Raw genomic sequence first — 17,649 nt, 5'->3', positions numbered from 1 at the left:
AAATTAAATAAAAAAGCGGTCTATAGGGCGCTAAACTAATGAACACTAGAGGTTAAAAATTTTTTAGAGCTAAAAAATAAATTTAATGAGCCCTTTCCACAACGTGTTTCGATAGTGAACTATCTTCCTCAGGTGGTGCAAGGGTATGAGCACAAACATAAAATATATATAGACAAAGATTCACAATGATTGGTTGATACTAATTATATATTTTATGTTTGTGCTCATACCCTTGTACCACCTGAGGAAGATAGTTCACTATCGAAACGCGTTGTGGAAAGGGCTCATTAAATTTATTTTTAGCCCTAAAAAATTTTTCACCTCTAGTGTTCATTCATTTAGCGCCCTATAGACCGCTTTTTATTTAATTTGGAACACTGTCAATCCCCCTTTGGGGGTTAGCGGCAGGAGCAGCTTCTAGTTAATCATCCTAAATCCCCCATTATAAATTTCCCCTTTGGCTGCTCAACTCAGGACCTGCGGTTGGGGGCTGCACTCTCCTAACTTTCAGGACCTGTGGTGATGCACATCTGATCCTGAGTCACGTGATCTGTGGGCGGACACGTGGCCTGCAATTTTGGAACCGGCAAGCAGTGAGCACGAGCGGCGGTCCGCAGCACACGGCATGTGGTGTGCCAAGCTACCTGTACCTTGCGGTGAGACGTGCCTGCTCCTTCCATCCTCACACTAACACCGGAGTTGTGCAGGGGTGCACAACTCCAACAGGTGAGTGGCCTTTTGGCTGTTTCCGTCACATCTACCTATCAGGTCCTTCACATAGCGCGCTTTTTCTCCCTTTCTCTTCCATAATCATCAACATTAACAGAAATAAACACATGAAATAGATCACTGTTTGCAATGATTCTATATAATATATGTTTCACTTTTTATATGTTTTAATGAACTGAAATAAATTAACTTTTTGATGATATTCTAATTTAGTGAGATGCATCTGTACCTTTTGTGAGATGCACCTGTACCTGCACCATGCACCTATAACTAAATGTCTTTTTGCTATTGTAGTTTTATTAAAAATTCATGTTTCAAAGTTTCATATACTTTTTTTTTAATATGTGACAACACAAATTCCTACAGCAAGCCTAAAAATGCACATTCTATGGACTATAAGGGCAGGAGATTCTAGATATGCTACCAGTATGCTGCCTGACTTGTTAAAAGTTAGAGCTAAAAGTTTCAGAGCAAAGAGTGCATGCTTTTCAAGAATTCATTACAGAAAAAATGAATGACATTTCTTGAATAAATGTATTTTCTTTTCAATCTAAAAAATATTGCAAGCTTTTTTTTGCTATGCAGGCTTCCCTCATAGCTTTTCATTCTGTCTGTAAAATAGTACCTGACAGTAATCACAGCTCGTAAGGATTTTCAATCTGATGTGTCCTATTTTATCATGGTAGTTAAATGCCTATTCTTGTTCGTTGTGATAAATGCTATAGCCGTTTAGCAGTACAAAAAAGAGCGATATGTTAAACCAAATATTGCTTCAGATTGTGTCTTTTATTCTCCTTTATCATCACATCTTAATTTATAGTATAATCATCATTATCACAACTGTCAGCCTCATTTAACCTTCCCTGATCTCCCATGATTCTTTGCTGTCAGGTCTGATTGCCTGCCTTCTGCTGACTGACTGATAATGGCTGACTGATTAGCCCTCCCCAAGAAGAAGACAATGATATATAGAGCAGTGTATCCTGCTGTATATATTAATGAGGAGCTGGCAAAGCTTTGATAAGGACTTGGAATGATCCATCAGCCAGGCAAGGAGCCTGTAAAATTGGTGGAATATTTTATGGAAACAACACCAGGGAAAAGTGTAATGACCCAATGCTTAAATACTTCTCAGCTGTCACCTTGTGTTGTAATGAACATCAGATAGCTGAACTGTGTTTAGCACCAAGAGTGGATCACATCCCAAATCCAGTTTGCACTCTCTTGCTCATGATTCCTGGGCTCAGCTTACAATGACGTTAGCAAGCATGCAATTAATTGTTCATTTTCTTTGGCTGCGAGAAATGTTTATCTTTTAAACCGGCTCTTATTGTATAGTATTACCTATAAAAGGAAAGAGCCATTGGCATTTTTGTACTGTGGTTGTTACTTACTCAGCAGAGGCCTGCTTCACCATTAGATACAATGCTTCTGATGGCTACTTGAGTTTGAATGCTCTGTTATTACAGGTATTACATGAAATTGCTTGTGTTATGTGAAGGGGATTATAGAGGTTCTGGATCAATAACTTCAGAGGATGTTGGGAGTGATTACAGTGCTATGTCAATTTTCCCATTTGGCTGTCACTACTGATTTATAAGAGCCCACCTTCTTTATTCACATGAAAATCACTCATTTTATTCGCAAATTCTGCACATCTCTATTTACTTAAAGAAGCTGATTTGTGTATAATACAATGACATCCTATCTCTTTGTGTGAAATAAATGCAATCGGAGATGCCGTAACTAAAATAAGCATATTCTGCAATGCATTTCCTAGTAAACAGACAGAATGCAATGCACATTTGGCAAAATATAACATCCCTGCACAGACTGTTTGCTGATTCAGTCAGAGCTTCACGAATCCTCACTACATGGAGAAAAGCTGTAGCATATTAAATATTAAGGCCACATGCACACGTTGAGTATTTGGTCAGTATTTTACACCAGAATGTGCACGTGGCCTTAAATAGACAACAGAAAGGCCACTCTGTTTGATTTCCAGACATATTTATATTCTTTTTCTATTCCTATATATTTAATTCCAGCAAGCTTTAATCATGTCACCAACAGATAGCAGTGGAGCAAAAAAAAGGGGAGTATTTTTGAAGATTGGCACAGGTATGCCACTTGGAATCCCAAGTAGTCAGCTGTTATCAATAGGGTAAACTCTAACTGTCAGTTCTACTACAGTGGTGACAGCAGAGAAAATGCAGCATTGCAAGCCTGCCTTACAAATTAGTAATCATGATTTATTGATGTGTCAGGTCGCTGGAGCAAAAGCTCCTCTTAGCATCTTCATACTCATATATATTGAGGTTCATGTATGAAGAATCACTCACCATTATGTCCATATATATTAGATAAGTGAATCTTTAGAAATTTCAATTCAAAATCTTCGACAAAATTCACCATGAAATTTGATTATCGGCTAATCGATTCACCATGAATCAAAATGACTGCAAAGTCTCCAATTGCCCTGAAAAGATGTGTATGACACTGTGAGATCTAGTAACACCATATCCATCCCCTTTGCTGCTCTTTAACACAAATATGGCCTTAGTCATGTCAAAGTGACCTCAACATACAAATTCATTCTTGAGGAGTGTAACACCAAGAAGAACAAATCAACCGTTATACGTTACGCAGAGAGACCCAGCAAGACTGGCACCAAACTAGCAAAGGCGCAGCCACAGACGCACTTGGTACAAGCCTCCCAGCTATGCAAGCACTTGAAGGCCGGGAATACTCTTTACTCAGCTCCTAGTAAATTGAAGTGGGACTTTGGCAGAGCCCTTCCCAGGCCCCCTGTCGCCGGACAGCTGGCGTCTGGTGACGCGGTCGGTGTCTAGTCAAGGACCAGGTGAGTACCTCTGCAAGAACCACAGGAAGTGTAACCAGAAGAGAAAATGAGAAAACCCCTGAAACGATAACAACACTAATGCTAGTACCACTCACCACCACAGCACATAGGAACTGCAATAAACAGCAAAGGACTGAGCAGGGAACAGGATTACAAATCCTGCTTAATGATCAAGTGTTGAATACCTTCCAAGCATCCCCAGACAAACACTTCCTGTTAGCTTGCACAGCAGAATGGACAACATCCCCCCACTGCCTAGTGCCAGACACAGCAGAGTCCTGCGTTGCCTGGTAACCAGGGACATCAATGAGAGACACGGCATCCCACGTCCTTACACATCCTACAACACTAGAATGCAATGCTCCATATGATTGTGATGGTTTCCCTGCACGCATAGTATGCAGGGGTCAGGACAATGGCAGCGCCTGTGACTGGAGTAGCATAACACCGGACCTGCTCCATTCCCAGGTGGGAGCACAAAACCACGATTCCTAACACCAACAATCGTGGATATGTAAATCTACAAAGTGGCAGGTGTTGTTAAGATTGCCAAATGATCACATTTAAAAGCTCTTATCTTAAATATGTGGCATGTAGAAGGGCATAAAAGACAGCTTGAAAGTAAACTTTATTTATCCACATGAAACCTGAAAAATCATATCAAGTCTTGTGGGATGATTTTGCAATGGCTCTTGTGTTTGATGTTCCTCTTTTGACCATTTGTCACAAACTTTGAGGAACATAATCATTGAACTTACAGACCTGGGTTTATCACACCAGTAGAATGCTATACACATAGGGTGAGATATTAGCAGTGTTCAAACACTGTATGTCTTATGTGTACTTTGCATGCACAGACAGATCATCAGCTTAGAAGAATGGAGCATAATGAACCATTCTGTATTGCAATTGAAATTGGATGTTGCAAACCAAGCTTAAGGCATCAACAGTGTCGGCACAAACAATAACAAGGCATTTGCACGACACTGGGCTATGATAAAGGCATCCAGCTATGGGGGTTCCATTGATCTCATACTACCACTCTGAAAGCCTATCAATGGTACAGAGCAAGATGCCTATGGCGGCTGGACTGGAGGTCTATCTTCTGCAATATTGAGTCGCACTTTTGTCATGGATTTAATGATAGCCAGGGTTAGGTCTGGAATCCACGAGGGCAACACCATAGAAAAGCTTTCATGAAGGGACATCACTAGAGATGAGCGTTGATCTACTCGAACTGTTCGCCAATCTCAAATTCGAGCTGTTTTGGGTGGTGTTCGAGCCGTTCGGCGAACACGAACAATTTGAGAAAAATTCGGCTGTTCGAGGTTATGTTGAATAACTGTTCGTGCACCAAAATCATAACTGGATTTTTTCTCAGTAATGATGAAAATTAATGTTAATACGCAGTTTGAGTGTACAGCGGGGTGGGGGGAGGGGCAGGGGATGGATCTCTGCAGGAACAATGAAGATCTCCATTTTTTTTTCTCTTTCCCGCATTTGCAGTGGGGAGGTGCAATCTGTCAGCCTATCAGCAGCGCACACACGGAGCGAAGTGCTTTTTTTCACACAAGCAAGGGCATGTGTCATTGGCAGTGTATGTCACATGTCCTTGCCCTATAAGACCAAGCCATTTTCCCCGTCGCCACCATTTTCTCACTGCTGCAGCTGCGTGTTAGACGGCACCGCTGTTGCTGTGTGCGCTATACCTTGTTAATTTCAAGCCAATTTTCGCACAAATATACAGATAGCTTGGGAGTAGGGAATAGTTGTGATTGCAGTCCTTTTAAGGACTAGGTTACAGCATTTCCTACGACTTTTATCAGGGAAGTCTGTGCTCTTAAATAGATAGGTTGTGGGAGTAAAGACTAATTGTAATTGGAGTCCTTTTCAGGACTAGGTTACATGAGTTCCTATCAGTTGTTGCCAGGCAGGTCTGTGCCAGTGCTGTGCAAGTTTTTTTCACAGCATTTGGCTGAATCTAGCAAAGCTAATCCTTTTTGGCCTATTGCAGAGTGTGTTAGTCAGTGGAGTAGCCTATCTGTGTTGCAAGATATAACACCTGTGTATAGAATACCAATTTTTTTACTGCACCTAGTGAAGTAAAATCTTTTGGGCATAGCATCATTCTATTAGTCCATCTATACTGACCTCCATCAGGTTGCAAACGGAATATAATTTTTTTCTGCATCTAGCTCTGAAAAAATATTTGGGCTTCTAGCAGTGTGTGGGACTTGGTCTATTAGTCCATCTATACTGACCTCCATCAGGTTGCAAATTAAAAATAATTTTTTTCTTCATTTAGCTCTGAAAAAATATTTGGGCTTCTAGCAGTGTGTGGGACTTGTTCTATTAGTCCTTCTATACTGACCTCCAGCAGGTTGCAAATTGAATATAATTTTTTTCTGCATCTAGCTCTGAAAAAATAGTTGGGCTTCTAGCGGTGTGTGGGACTTGGTCTATTAGTCCATCTATACTGACCTCCATCAGGTTGCAAATTAAAAATAATTTTTTTCTGCATCTAGCTCTGAAAAAATATTTGGGCTTCTAGCAGTGTGTGGGACTTGGTCTATTAGTCCATCTATACTGACCTCCATCAGGTTGCAAATTAAAAATAATTTTTTTCTGCATCTAGCTCTGAAAAAATATTTGGGCTTCTAGCAGTGTGTGGGACTTGGTCTATTAGTCCATCTATACTGACCTCCATCAGGTTGCAAATTAAAAATATTTTTTTTCTGCATCTAGCTCTGAAAAAATATTTGGGCTTCTAGCAGTGTGTGGGACTTGGTCTATTAGTCCATCTATATTGACCTCCATCAGGTTGCAAATTAAAAATAATTTTTTTCTTCATTTAGCTCTGAAAAAATATTTGGGCTTCTAGCAGTGTGTGGGACTTGTTCTATTAGTCCTTCTATACTGACCTCCAGCAGGTTGCAAATTGAATATAATTTTTTTCTGCATCTAGCTCTGAAAAAATAGTTGGGCTTCTAGCGGTGTGTGGGACTTGGTCTATTAGTCCATCTATACTGACCTCCATCAGGTTGCAAATTAAAAATAATTTTTTTCTGCATCTAGCTCTGAAAAAATATTTGGGCTTCTAGCAGTGTGTGGGACTTGGTCTATTAGTCCATCTATACTGACCTCCATCAGGTTGCAAATTAAAAATAATTTTTTTCTGCATCTAGCTCTGAAAAAATATTTGGGCTTCTAGCGGTGTGTGGGACTTGGTCTATTAGTCCATCTATACTGACCTCCATCAGGTTGCAAATTAAAAATAATTTTTTTCTGCATCTAGCTCTGAAAAAATATTTGGGCTTCTAGCAGTGTGTGGGACTTGGTCTATTAGTCCATCTATACTGACCTCCATCAGGTTGCAAATTAAAAATAATTTTTTTCTGCATCCAGCTCTGAAAAAATATTTGGGCTTCTAGCGGTGTGTGGGACTTGGTCTATTAGTCCATCTATACTGACCTCCATCAGGTTGCAAATTAAAAATAATTTTTTTCTGCATCTAGCTCTGAAAAAATATTTGGGCTTCTAGCAGTGTGTGGGACTTGGTCTATTAGTCCATCTATACTGACCTCCATCAGGTTGCAAATTAAAAATAATTTTTTTCTTCATTTAGCTCTGAAAAAATATTTGGGCTTCTAGCAGTGTGTGGGACTTGTTCTGTTAGTCCTTCTATACTGACCTCCAGCAGGTTGCAAATTGAATATAATTTTTTTCTGCATCTAGCTCTGAAAAAATAGTTGGGCTTCTAGCGGTGTGTGGGACTTGGTCTATTAGTCCATCTATACTGACCTCCATCAGGTTGCAAATTAAAAATAATTTTTTTCTGCATCTAGCTCTGAAAAAATATTTGGGCTTCTAGCAGTATGTGGGACTTGGTCTATTAGTCCATCTATACTGACCTCCATCAGGTTGCAAATTAAAAATAATTTTTTTCTGCATCTAGCTCTGAAAAAATATTTGGGCTTCTAGCGGTGTGTGGGATTGGTCTATTAGTCCATCTATACTGACCTCCATCAGGTTGCAAATTAAAAATAATTTTTTTCTGCATCTAGCTCTGAAAAAATATTTGGGCTTCTAGCAGTGTGTGGGACTTGGTCTATTAGTCCATCTATACTGACCTCCATCAGGTTGCAAATTAAAAATAATTTTTTTCTGCATCTAGCTCTGAAAAAATATTTGGGCTTCTAGCGGTGTGTGGGACTTGGTCTATTAGTCCATCTATACTGACCTCCATCAGGTTGCAAATTAAAAATATTTTTTTTCTGCATCTAGCTCTGAAAAAATATTTGGGCTTCTAGCGGTGTGTGGGACTTGGTCTATTAGTCCATCTATACTGACCTCCATCAGGTTGCAAATTAAAAATAATTTTTTTCTGCATCTAGCTCTGAAAAAATATTTGGGCTTCTAGCAGTGTGTGGGACTTGGTCTATTAGTCCATCTATACTGACCTCCATCAGGTTGCAAATTAAAAATATTTTTTTTCTGCATCTAGCTCTGAAAAAATATTTGGGCTTCTAGCAGTGTGTGGGACTTGGTCTATTAGTCCATCTATACTGACCTCCATCAGGTTGCAAATTAAAAATAATTTTTATCTGCATCTAGCTCTGAAAAAATATTTGGCCTTCTAGCAGTGTGTGGGACTTTCTCTATTAGTCCATCTATACTGACCTCCATCAGGTTGCAAATTGAATATAATTTTTTTCTGCATCTAACCCAGCCACTAGTTTTGGCCTAATACCACAGTTTGGCCACTCAGCTCTGCTCACTTCCCATCCATTGTTTTTTTGTGCAAACAACTCCAGAGTTGTTAATTAGTTAACCACCAAAATGAGTGGAAAAAGGCCTGCTGCTGGTGGAAAGGGGAATAGGCGTGTTGGGAAGGGGAAAAAAGGTTGTGTCCGTGGGGTAGGTGTTAAAGCAACAGTAACATCTGCAGAAGAAAGACCATCTTCCAGCCAAACTAAAATGTCTACTTCTTTTAGCGGACAATGTGAGAAGATCCCTTTCTTACGGCCACGCCAATCGCTACAAATTCCAGATTAGGCACAAAAACAACAGGTGCTTCAACGGATATCAAGTGCTCCTTTAAGTGGGCTCTCCTCCACATCAACTTCAACATTACAAATACTCCATTCCTCAAAGGTGTCACCCAAATCGCACTTGCTTCCTCACAGCTCCCAAATCTCCAGCTGCCCGTCTGAGTATGAGGTAGAACAGATGGTTGAGTCTGCAGAGCTGTTTACTCATACTATAGCCTGGGAATCAGAGGTCGACTCCAGCGCTTCTGTGAATCCAGACGAGGAAATGATCTGCACTGATGCCCAGAATCTTTATGAGTCGGATCCAGGACCAGACGCAGAAGGTTCTGACCATAATGTAGACCCTCATTCCCAAACTGTAACTCCTGTTGGTGGAGACAATGAGGAAGACGATGATAAGACTCAAATACCTGATTGGAGCGACAACTTTAGTTTTTTGTCAGGGCAGGAACAGGTTGGCTCTGAGGACGACGGGTGTGATAACGCACAGGGTGATGATGATGAGGTCGGAGATCCCACTTACTGTCAACCCACAGTCAGCCAAGAGATGAGGTCAGCAGAGGAGGTGGAGGAAGATGCTAGTGACGACGAGGTCAGGTTGCGCCTTCCTGGACAGAGACGTAGTACTGGAAGCACATCAACAACTGCATCCTCAAACACAACTCTGCCTCTCACCACAAGTCGTGGTGGCTCTTCAGGTCGCATGGGTGCTAAGCCTTGCATAGCCTGGGCATTTTTTAAGATCGATAAAGATGACCCAACTCGTGTTATCTGTAACATTTGTCAGCAAAAGCTAAGTAGAGGCCAAAAAATACATAGTTTGAGTACTTCATGCATGAACCGGCACATGGACATGAAGCATAAGTTGCAGTGGGAAGCTCAGTGTGCTACAATGCGGCCTAGCCGGCCGGGCCAATCGCCGTCTGCCATATCTTGTGCATCCGCGGCCTCTTCATCCTCTGTGACTGGGGGGACAGCAGTCATACCTGTTTTGGGGCGCAGACCTGCCACCTCTTTACCCGCAACAGCCAGCGTGATTGGCAGGTCATCATTTTCTTTGGAGGTGGTAACACCAGCTGGTGTTGAGCGCTGTCCGACATCGATAGCACCACCTTTGGATCAAGGCAACCTAACATGTCCGCCTGCATCTTCCTCACAGACCGGCAGTTTGCCGGGGACACCCTTATCAACCCCGTCTAAGCACAATAGCCAGCCCTCGGTCCCTCAGATGTGGACAAGTAAAAGACCATTTCCTCCTAGCCATGAGAAAGCTAAGAGGTTGAATTTCACCATCTGCAAGCTCTTGGCTACAGAAATGCTGCCTTTCCGCCTGGTGGACACAGAGGATTTTCGAGACCTTATGTCCGTCGCAGTGCCCCAGTACCAGATGCCCAGTCGGCACTACTTCTCAAAGAAAGGTGTGCCTGCGCTCCACCAGCATGTCGCACACAACATCACCGCTTCTTTGAGAAACTCTGTGTGTGACAGGGTTCATTTCACCACAGACACTTGGACGAGTAGGCATGGACAGGGGCGTTACATGTCGCTGACTGGGCACTGGGTAACTATGGTGACAGCAGGACAAGGGGCTGCTGTCCAAGTCTTGCCGTCCCCACGAGTTGTGCGTCAATCCTCTTTATGTCAAAGTTCCTCCACTGCTTCTGCCTCCTCAACCTCCTCTCGGTCTTCCACCTGCACCCAAAGCCTGTCTGGTCATGCCACAAGCTTTCTAACTGCGCAGAAGGGATCCTGCACACCTCCTTACTATGCTGGCAGTAGGGCTCAACGTCATCAGGCGGTTTTTACATTGAAATGTCTGGGAAATGTGAGTCACACAGCTGAGGAGTTGTGGTCAGCTCTGGAGAACCAATTTCATGAATGGTTGTCTCCACTGGACCTGAAACCAGGGAAGGCCGTGTGCGACAATGCTGCAAACCTGGGTGCGGCCCTTCGCCGGGGCAATGTCACACACGTGCCTTGTATGGCTCACGTGTTGAACCTGGTTGTCCAGCAATTTTTAGCCCACTATCCCAGACTAGATGGCCTTCTGCAGAGGGCACGGTCGCTGTGTGCTCACTTCCGCCGTTCGCATCCCGCAGCTCAGCGACTTACATCTCTACAGAAGTCGTTGGGCCTGCCACTTCACCGGCTAAAATGCGATGTGCCTACCCGGTGGAATTCAACTCTGCACATGTTGCAGCGACTGTGGCAGCACCGACAAGCCCTGGTGCAATACGTTCTGACGTATAGCCTGGGCCAACGAGATTCAGAGGTGGGGCAAATCACGCTGGAGGAGTGGTCTCAGATCAGGGACCTATGCACCCTTCTGCACAGTTTTGAAATGGCGACGAAGATGTTTAGTGCTGACGATGCCATTATCAGCATGACTATTCCGGTGATTTACATGCTGGAGCACATGTTAAACAGAATTCGCAGTCAGGTGGTGGCACAAGAGGAGGTGGAGGAAGTAGAGGAGGAGGAGTTGTATGCGGAAGGGCTAACATCTGCAAGGTCCAGACGGTCGGCAGCACCAAGGCGGCAGGCATGTGAGGGTGGGGGAGATGGTTTTACCAGGGCGCATGGTAGCAGCCAAACTAGTGAGGAAGGTGCAGGAGCCCAGGAAGAAGTGGAGGACGAACTGATGGAAGACTCATCAGATGAGGGAGACCTTGATCACATTTCTGTTGTGCGAGGTTGGGGGGAGAGGACAGAGGAAGGAAGCATGATTGTTACCTCGCCACCAACACAACAGGGACTTGGTGCTCCTGGATGCGCAACACACATGAGTGCCTTCTTGCTGCACTACCTGCAACATGACCCTCGAATTGTGAGAATTAGAAATAATCCTGACTACTGGGTTGCCACACTGTTAGATCCCCGGTACAAAAGTAAATTTGCAGAAATTATTCCTGCCATAGAAAGGGATGCACGCATGCAGGAGTATCAGCAGAGACTGTTGCAGAATCTTACATGTGCTTTTCCACAAAATACCAGTGGTGCACGTAGTGAATCTCACAGTTCCAACTTGCAAACCGTGGGACCGTCAAGTGTTCAGCACTCAAACCGTAACAGAACCACAGTATCTGCTGGTAACATCAATTTTGCGGAATCATTTCACCACTTTTTTAGCCCATCCTTTGCAAGGCCACAGGAGACAAGAAGTCTGACACATAGTCAACGCCTAGAGACGATGGTACAGGAGTATCTCCAAGTAAACATTGAAGCCACGACTGTGTCACTGGACCCTTGCTCTTTTTGGGCTTCCAATCTGGATAAATGGCCGGAGCTAGCCACTTACGCCTTGGAGATCTTGTCATGCCCCGCAGCCAGCGTTCTGTCTGAACGTGTGTTCAGCGCTGCTGGTGGTGTGCTGACAGATAAGCGCACGCGGCTCTCCACTGATAATGTAGACAGACTCACGTTCATAAAGATGAACAAATCATGGATCCGAAACGACTTTTCTACCCCTGTGTCATCCTGGGGAGAGTAAAAGCTTGATGATTGGTTAAAATCACCCTACCAACCGTTTTAAGCTTTCAAATTACTAATCATGTTTATCTGTATCTTGACTGGAAAATAATTTGGGCTTTGTAGCAGTGTGCAGCACTGATCCTATTAGGCCATCTATACTAAAGCTTCACCAGATTTAAAATTAAAAATAATTTTTAGCTGCATCTAGCCCGGAAAATAATTTTGGGGCTCCGAGATGCGCAAGGCACATAAGTACCTTCTTGCTGCACTACCTGCAGCATGACCCTCATATTGTCAGAATTCGAAGTAATCATGACTACTGGGTTGCCACACTCTTAGATCCCCCAAACTTTTCGATCAACCTTTTCATTTTAATAAAGACCAAAAAAATGGTCATTTTTGAAATTATAAGCATTAGCAGGTTGTTAGAAACTGAAATCAAACAGTTTTCAACTCAAAACTTTATTCTAGGTGATGTTACATTTTCACATAGGACCCCTTGTTCGAAAGGAGCTTCTGAACTCTCTCGTCCATTGAATTTGTCAGGTTTTGGATGGTTTCTGCTTCAATTGTTTTGCATGAAGACAGAATACCCTCCCAGAGCTGTTGCTTAGATGTGAACTGCCTCCCGCCATCATAGACACTCCTTTTAATGATGCTCCAAAGGTTCTGAATGGGGTAGAGGTCAGGGGAGCATGGGGGTCACACCATAAGTTTGTCCCCTTTTATGCCCATATCAGCCAGAGATGCAGATGTTTTATGTGCAGCATGAGATGGTGCATTATCATGCAGAAAAATGATCTTGCTGTGAAATACACGGTTCTTCTTCTTGAACCATGGCAGGAAGTGCTGTTTGAGAAAATCCACATACATTATGGAGTTCATCTTTAGCGCCTTCAGGGATCCTAAAGGGGCCGACAATCTCTCTCCCCATGATTCCAGCCCAAAACATTACTCCACCTCCTCCTTGTTGGCGCTGTAGCCGTGTTTGCGTGGGGTGTCCATCAACCAGCCATCCTCCACTCCATCCATCTGGACCATCGAGCGCTGCACGGCACTCATCCGTGAACAAAACAGTTTTGAAATCAGTCTTCATGTAATGTTTGGCCCACTGGAGCCGTTTCTGCTTGTGTGAAGTGGATAGAGGAGGTCGACAGGATGGCGCATGCACAGCTGCAAACCTCTGAAGGACCCTGCATCTTGTTGTTCGGGGGACGTTGGAGGCACAAGCAGCTTCAAAAACTTGTCTGCTGCTATGACAAGGCTTTTTTGCCGCTGCTCTTTCAACCTGACGTAATTGCCTGTAGGAAAGAGTCCTCAATTTGCCCTTATCAGCACGCACACGTGTGTACTGTGAATCAGCTACATACTTCTTGATTGCCAAGACACTTCATCCTGATCATCGCACAATGTTGATTGTAGTCATGCCTTGACCTAAACACTCCACAATTTGTTACTTCTCAGCAGCCGACACATCCTTTTTCTTTCCCATTTTGGCAGAAAATGTAGGCTGCTTAATAATGTGAGAGAGCCTTCTTAAGTAGTCTTGCCTTTCATTGGACACACCTGCCAAACTAATTAGCACAGGTGTCTGCAATTGCTTACAGTGATATAAAGAGCCCTGACACACATCACCATCAATGAGTTTAACTGACAAACAAACAAATTCTTCCCTTATCACTCCTAAACACTTTTTGTATAATAATTTGGAACGCAGTGTACATGTGCTTTTCCACAAAACACCAGTGGTTCACGTAGTGAATCTTACAGTTCTAACTTGCCAACCGTGGTCTGTATGGAGTTGTTCAATAAAGGGCCCAAAATTAAGATAACATAGATGGGAGAGGTCTCTATGAATAGGAATTCCTAAGTATTTGATACCCTGTGAGGGCCAGGCAAAGGGAAAGTTGGACTGGATGGAATCCTATATGGATTTGGGGAGGGAGACATCGAGGGCCTCAGACTTCGCTGCATTGATTTTAAAATTTTACCATGTAACAAAGTGATCTATTTCAGCCATAACAGCATGGATGGATATATGTGATTGAGTGATATATACTAGGACATCATCAGCAAATAGAGAGCACTTGTACTCGGTGCCTCCCACCTCAATCCACCTAATATTGGGGTTATGGCGAATTGATGAGAGCAGGTGCTCCGTCACTAGGATGTATAAGAGAGGGTACAGAGGACATCACTGCCTTGTCCCATTGGTGATTGTGAAAGGTGATGAAAATGTTCTGACGCACCCCCTGGGCCTTGGGACACCCGGAGCCGGACCCTTTTTGGTGGATGCTGGTGGTTGTAGTCTTCGTGGCGGCGACCCAGTTCCGTGGCTCAGGGCGGTCAAACCAGTGGCGGAACTATTTATGTGGTTTTCATGTTTAAATGTCCGACTACGCCACCCGTGGATTGCGGTCAGAGTGAACCGCCGCTACAGGGCAGACCACTGAGGCTGGTGTTGTGGGTGCAGCAGAGCGTAGCATAACTCCCCACGGGAGGAGTATAGCCTCAGGGCAGTGTATGCGGAGGATGGGGGTGATGGTGCAGGGCAGCAGCAGTAACGACACGGAGTCAGTGATGCAGTTCAGGGCCTTTACTCACAGTTCTTATTATCCAGACCACGTCTGCAGGTAACGGCTGCCCACGTCGTACTGTGCTCACCAGGTGAGGGGCTCAGACAACTCCCAGATAACTTTGGAGCACTTCACAGGACCCCCTTTGTGTGTCCTTTGTCTGGCCTTTCTTACCAACCCTTCTGTCCGGCTGCCTCGGGCCTCCTCTTGGTAAACTTGGCGCCAGTTTCCCTGACCCTATGTGGTGCCTTCCTAGCGGGTGTAGCGAGGGGCTGCGCCACATAAAATGTCAGAGCCTCCGGTTTCTAGCTGAGGGTCGTTTCCTGCCTCCACTAGTTCGGGGACCGGTCTCCCCCTTTGGCCTGACCCCTCCACGCAGGTGGATTCGGGCGTGCGGTGGCGACTCGCCCGTCCGCACCCCTGGGATCCCTTCTAGTGTTGAGCCACCCCCGTAGTGTTCGAGTTCGGTTCGGTTCGTCGAACACCCGTGTGTTCGCCGAACTGTTCGTCGAACTGTTCGTCGAACACCTTCGAACACCGTTAAAACCAATGGCAGGCAAACAAAAACACATAGAAACACATAGAAAACTCCTTCAAAGGTGTCCAAAAGCTGACAAACTGCTCAGAAGACACAACTAACACATGGAAAAGTGACAAGTACATATAGTCATGCGAAAAGAAAAGAGGAGGAGGAGTAAAAGGAGGGGGAGATACAGATATAGGCATGTCATGCCCTTCTAAAATCCAAAAAGTGAGAAGCCGAGACGGCCAGTCCGCTCCTGCCCGTGCCACCTCCGTGTCGCCGGGTTTGTGCCAGAGCCGCGGTGAACCCTGACGGCCAGCCCCCCTCTCCCAATACTGGTGCCTGTCCGCTGGTGGGTCGAGAGAGCCCCCCTGTGGTGGAGGCAGCTCTAAGCTTTTTAATTTAAATTGTCCCTCTAATTTGAATGAATACACTTTAAATCCATTTACAAGGATCTATTGGAGGGCAAGTCTCATGCCAGCAGCCGCGTAATTCCAGCTCCAGTAGCATCCACTAAAGCTGCTGCAGTTAAAAAGCTTTTATAAGGATCGAGCTCGGCTGTCCACCGCAAGGCATCCTAGTGCCAGTCCCAGCCCCTATGCCTTGGGGTGCCTCCTGATGCTCTTCACTAAGTATCCCGTGGTCCCGAAGCATTTCCTTTGAAAAAATTAAGTGTCCAAACTACAGGTGGTGTAGCTTGCTTAACAGCCGGGAAAATCCGCTGACTAGCAGACACTGCTACTAGGCACAAAGTATTTCCTGGGCTAGATGCAGTTAAAAATTTGTAAGTAGATACTCTCGTTGGATGCTGAGAAAGCATTCCATAGAGTCTCCTGGCACGCCATATATGATTCTCTTAAAAAGCTTGGGGTAGGGGTCTAGGGGACCCTTTTATAGCCAAAATCACGGCCCTGTATCACAATACGTCACCTAGGCTGAAGATAAATGGAACTGTAGCACCGAGGGCTCGGTTGCTACAGACGTATTGCACCTCACCCAGAGGTGTGATATCTCACTCTCAGATAAGGATGGAGTGTGGATCAGGACCCGACACCTGCATGTATTACACCACATTGCCGTGGGGCAGGGCGACCAATATGCCCCTGAGATGGGCACGACAGTCCCTGTCCCTGGCTGGAGTGGGGGGAGGGAACACTGAGGAAGGGGAACCCTGCAGTGCAGGAGCAGGGAGGAAGCAGTTCCTGGGTGCATTGAGAAGGGAGTATAAAAGGTGGGCACCATCTTAGTTCAGTGCAGAGAAGTCTGAGCAGAAGTGGCAGGGAGCAGGGGCTCTGCATGAGCTCTGCTCCGGAGGCGGGCCTAGTAACAGAGGCCCAGGCCTGCAAGAGGGAGAAGGAAGGAAGAGGAGCGGAGAAGGCTCCAGGAACGAGGAATGAAGGGATCCCAGGGGTGCGGACGGGCGAGTCGCCACCGCACGCCCGAATCCACCTGCGTGGAGGGGTCAGGCCAAAGGGGGAGACCGGTCCCCGAACTAGTGGAGTCAGGAAACGACCCTCAGCTAGAAACCGGAGGCTCTGACATTTTATGTGGCGCAGCCCCTTGCTCCACCCGCTAGGAAGGCACCACATAGGGTCAGGGAAACTGGCGCCAAGTTTACCAAGAGGAGGCCCGAGGCAGCCGGACAGAAGTGTTGGTAAGAAAGGCCAGACAAAGGACACACAAAGGGGGTCCTATGAAGCGCTCCAAAGTTATCTGGGAGTTGTCTGAGCCCCTCACCTGGTGAGCACAGTACGACGTGGGCAGCCGTTACCTGCAGACGTGGTCTGGATAATAAGAACTGTGAGTAAAGGCCCTGAACTGCATCACTGACTCCGTGTCGTTACTGCTGCTGCCCTGCACCATCACCCCCATCCTCCGCATACACTGCCCTGAGGCTATACTCCTCCCGTGGGGAGTTATGCTACGCTCTGCTGCACCCACAACACCAGCCTTAGCGGTCTGCCCTGTAGCGGCGGTTCACTCTGACCGCAATCCACGGGTGGCGTAGTCGGACATTTAAACATCAAAACCACATAAATAGTTCCGCCACTGGTTTGACCGCCCTGAGCCACGGAACCGGATCGCCGCCACGAAGACTACAACCACCAGCATCCACCAAAAAGGGTCCGGCTCCGGGTGTCCCAAGGCCCAGGGGGTGCGTCAGAACATTTTCATCACCTTTCACAATCACCAATGGGACAAGGCAGGGATGTCCTCTGTCCCCTCTCTTATACATCCTAGTGACGGACCACCTGCTCTCATCAATTCGCCATAACCCCAATATTAGGTGGATTGAGGTGGGAGGCACCGAGTACAAGTGCTCTCTATTTGCTGATGATGTCCTAGTATATATCACTCAATCACATATATCCATCCCTGCTGTTATGGCTGAAATAGATCACTTTGTTACATGGTAAAATTTTAAAATCAATGCAG

Source organism: Phyllobates terribilis, unplaced genomic scaffold (genome assembly GCF_046119375.1).
Source record: "Phyllobates terribilis strain yellow unplaced genomic scaffold, ASM4611937v1 Scaffold_2__4_contigs__length_985480577, whole genome shotgun sequence".
In the NCBI taxonomy this organism is placed as follows: domain Eukaryota; kingdom Metazoa; phylum Chordata; class Amphibia; order Anura; family Dendrobatidae; genus Phyllobates; species Phyllobates terribilis.
The sequence above is the reverse complement of the archived record's forward strand: the minus strand, read 5'-3'. Positions refer to the sequence as shown.